The sequence below is a fragment of the Nannospalax galili genome, unplaced genomic scaffold, assembly GCF_000622305.1.
Source record: "Nannospalax galili isolate Female #2095 unplaced genomic scaffold, S.galili_v1.0 scaffold192, whole genome shotgun sequence".
Classification (NCBI taxonomy): domain Eukaryota; kingdom Metazoa; phylum Chordata; class Mammalia; order Rodentia; family Spalacidae; genus Nannospalax; species Nannospalax galili.
The window spans coordinates 1,717,335-1,721,520 of record NW_008331810.1 but is presented as its reverse complement, the minus strand read 5'-3'; positions in this window follow the sequence as shown (position 1 = coordinate 1,721,520).

The following is a 4,186-nucleotide window of genomic DNA, read 5'->3' as shown; positions in this document are numbered from 1 at the left end:
GGATACAGCCACTGTCCCCCAGTGAATTATTCTTCAGTCCACTGAAATTCCCTGTCCTCCAGCAATGTTCTCCTAAAATCACCCTGCCAGAGGTCACAACGGATAGAATGTGTAATTTCCAGGAGAGCCATAAGCTTCCTTAAAGGAAGCCATAAGGATATAAAATCACTGTCCCCCAGTGAATTATTCTTCAGTCCACTGAAATTCCCTGTCCTCCAACAATGTTCTCCTAAAATCACCCTGCCAGAGGTCACAAAGGATAGAATGTGTAATTTCCAGGAGAGCCATAAGTTTCCTTAAAGGAAGCCATAAGGACATAAAATCCTCAAGGTAGCCAAAGGGCCCAAATTGGAGGCCTGGCCTTTGATCAGGCCTTATCAACTGGTTACTTCCCTTACTGACAGAGACTGGTTACAGGGGCCACTTAACTCCTGCTGTGCCATAGCCTGCTCTGGAGGCCTGGCCCTATCAACTGACCACTACAGAGGCTGTTTGCAGTCAACCTGCTATGCCAAAAGATAACTTGCCTGGTCATCCTGAGAAAAGAGCCTCAGGAAGGAGACCTTCGAGTACCCCAAGGACACTGACACTGACACCTAGCAAACTCCTACAGCTGTGTTCATCAGGGACCCTTTATAAATCCAGATTCCTCATCTTAGCTTTGCTGGACAAGCCCTTTGCTATGTCGTCCTGAATAAAAGGGACATATTCCTACCCTTTGCAGGTCTGGCTCTGGTTCTTCTTTCTTAACTTTAAACTCCTTCCTTTTCCTGTCTTCCTAAATCCAACAACAGCCCATTGTGGAAGAAAAAGGCCATAGGAGCACCTCAGGCCTCACTTCCCTCCTCTATCAAGAACACTGCCCAGGGGCTGGGGAGATGGCTCATCTGGTAAAGCACTTGCTAAGCAAAGGGAAGCACCTGAATTTGATCCCCACACCCCACGTAAAAAAGCCTGGTGGATCAGAGATCTGGTCTGGTTCTAACAGCCCTAGAAGTAACCTTCCCTAGAGAAACAGGCTGACACAATTGAAGAGTCTGAGAGAACAGACACAAGGATGCAGACATGGATGGGGCAGAGAAAGAGCACAGAAACAGACACAGAAAGGCTGCTGTTCCTCCATTTGACCAAGGCAGAACAAGGACATGATGCTGACCAAGGAACTTACAATGGAGTGCTGCGTGGAGAGTGCTGGGTGAGCCGATGGTGTGCTGCTCTCTGACCTGGCCTAAATCATTCATTGTAAAACACACACACACACACACACACGACTCTGAAAGGACACAGGAGAAGCTGGCCATCTTCACTGACAGGCTCCAGGAGAATCCACCTGCTGCACCTGGATGTGGGACGTACAGCCTTGAGGACTGAGGGAAACAACTGTAACCAGGGCTCTGCTGTGGGTCTGCTCGGCTTTGCTGCAACCTCAGCAAAGCAACAGGCATGCAACCAAAGAAGTGACTAGACACAGGCCAGCAGAGGAAGAGGTCTCAAGTCTCAGCACAGGGACAACTCCAGGGGGAGGAAGGGGAGGATCAAAGGAAGCCAGAGGGGGAGAAATGCAGGGGGTGAGGTGCCCTGGGAGCCAGGGGAGGGGCAGGCAGGGCTCTGCCCTCTCACAGGGACCCTGCTTCCACTGTTAGCAGAAGGAGCTGTCTGTCCCTCCAGCAGGACCTGTCAGAATAGGCTGGGGTGAGGGAAACAGGCTGAAGACAGGTAGCCTGGGGAAGGCTGTTCTTCCACAGGGTTTTAGCACTGAAAGAAACAGAGCAGGAAGGCAGCATTGGGAGCGGAGGTCTGGAGAGCAGTCTGGGTGGGCAGGGAGGGCACCGTGCATGTGGGAGAATGTTCTAGAAGACAAGGAGCACTGGGGCTGGAGATGATGGAGGGAGCCTAGTTGGAGAAGACAGGCAGCTGTGCAGATGGGGCAGGACCAGCCTTCCAGGGGAAAACCAACATTCTCTGTGTTGTCATGGGGAGGGGAGGGGAGGGGAGGGCTGATGGGTGAGGAGAACCCTCAGAGCCATTGGTCCTGAGAAGTTGGCCATCTCCAGGCATCCTGCACTTCCACACAGCCCTGGGGCCCTCCCAGCTCCTCTGTCTTCTCTTTGCTTTCTGAGGATGGCAGGGGAGGCAGGCAGGGAGGAGCAGGGATTTCCTGGGCTACAGCTCCAGGACAACTGGGACAGTGATGCTAAAGCCAAAAGCCACATCTATTTCAGCCACTTTATCACCATTTAAGTACATTTGTTTGATGGAGTACAAACAGTGACCACTGGTGTTTCTTAAAGGGACCACACTGTAGTTAAAGCATCAGGGACATGTGTTATATACCTGAACCCCAGATCTGCGTTTTTGGAATCATGGAGGGTAAGACCCTTGGACTTGGCATTTTAACAGGTTTCTTGGGTGAGGCTGATATCCCCTCATTAAAAACGGTACCTATTCTCTACCAACATTACAGTTACACCTGAATAAACAGCGTGACTTTGGACTTTAGCCTTACCAGTGGGACAAACTCAGAGGATGCCCATTTCTCCTGATGTCCCCTGGAACTCTGTTCCTAAGCCTGGCCTCAACCACACATTTTTATCCTCAGCCACTTTCTAGCCTCAGTCGGGGAACTACAAGTTTGGATCCACTCTTCTCTTATCAGACAATCTGGCCTTTTGATCGCTAGGCCTAAAACCTACAATAAAATATCTCATATAAATATACAATCATCAGAGATCGCAACAGACTGCCTGAGAGTGCCTGTTCTGGCCTCCCTATGCCATAGGGACTGAGAACTCAGCAGTCCCCTGAGAGTCCCAAAATCAGCTCTGCCTTTAGGGAAATTCACAAAATTTGCTCCAAGTCCCCGCTAGTAGGGGTCCGAATCTTAGAAGGAAACCTGAGTGGACCTGACTGGAACCTGATTTGAGCTTCTGTGGGACCTCCTGAGTAGCTCATCTGAAGCCATTGGTTCCCTCCAAAGTAAGACCTGAGAGAACCTGAAACCTGGACCAACCAGCTTTACATAACCAATAAGAAAAGGACCAAGGTGCACCAATAATACAGAGAGAACCAAACTTCAACTTAATTCTCATATCAGAATCACAAACGTCCCAAGAAATTCACACACCAAAACCACAACAAAAGAATAATAAAATGAAAGCCTAAACACCACATCCCTACCAAACCCCACCAGCCCTGTAGAAGAGCTCTACAAGGAGACTCCCCTAGAGATAACCCAGGACACTGAATTTAAAAGAACAATCATAAACATGATCAATGAATTCAACGAACTTAACACATGAACGCGCAAATCAAAGAACTAAAAGAAGACAGGGATAAACTTCTGAATGAATTCACAAAGGAGACAGAAACATTGAAAACTTGGGCAGAAATGAAGAAAGAAGTGCAAAACAACAAACCAACTTGAAACAAGGGAAATCCTCACCACTAGAATGAATGAAACGGAAAACAGAATATCAACACTAGAGGATAAAGTAAAATAATTGGACCACTCAAGCAAAGATTAGGAAAAATTTCTAAAAACACAGAAATGGAATATGCAAGAGATGTGGGACACCATGAAAAGATCAAACCTTAGGCAGAGTGGAAGGAGAAGAATTTCGAGTTAGTGGTGATGACCAGATCTTACACAGGATTGTAGAACAGAATTTCCCAAACTTAAGAAAAGACATCCCCATACAAATACAAAAAGCACGTAGAACACCAAACAGACAGGACCAGAAAAGAAACTCCCCATGGCATACCTTAGTAAAAACACTAAAGTACAGAACTAAGAGAGAATAAGAGCAGCAAAAGAAAAACAACAAGTCACATGCAAAGTAAGCCCACCAGAATTACAGCTCACTCATCAGTGCAAACGATGAAAGCAGGAAGAGCCTGGACCAAGGTATTTCCAGTTCGACATGACAGTAGATGCCAGCCCAGAATACTCTACCCAACAAAAATGTCTATTATAGTTGAGGGGGGAAGAAAAATCTTCCATGACATGAATAGCCTGAAAGATTACATGTCCACGAAACCAGCCCTTCAGAGAATAGTTGAGCAATACAGAGAGCAGAGAGAGAAACCACTATACCCGAGGGGTTGCAGAAAGAACTCCAAGGAGAGTATAACAGTGTAAAAGTACAACTATAGCAAGAATATAAACAAAAAAAATGACAGGATTCAA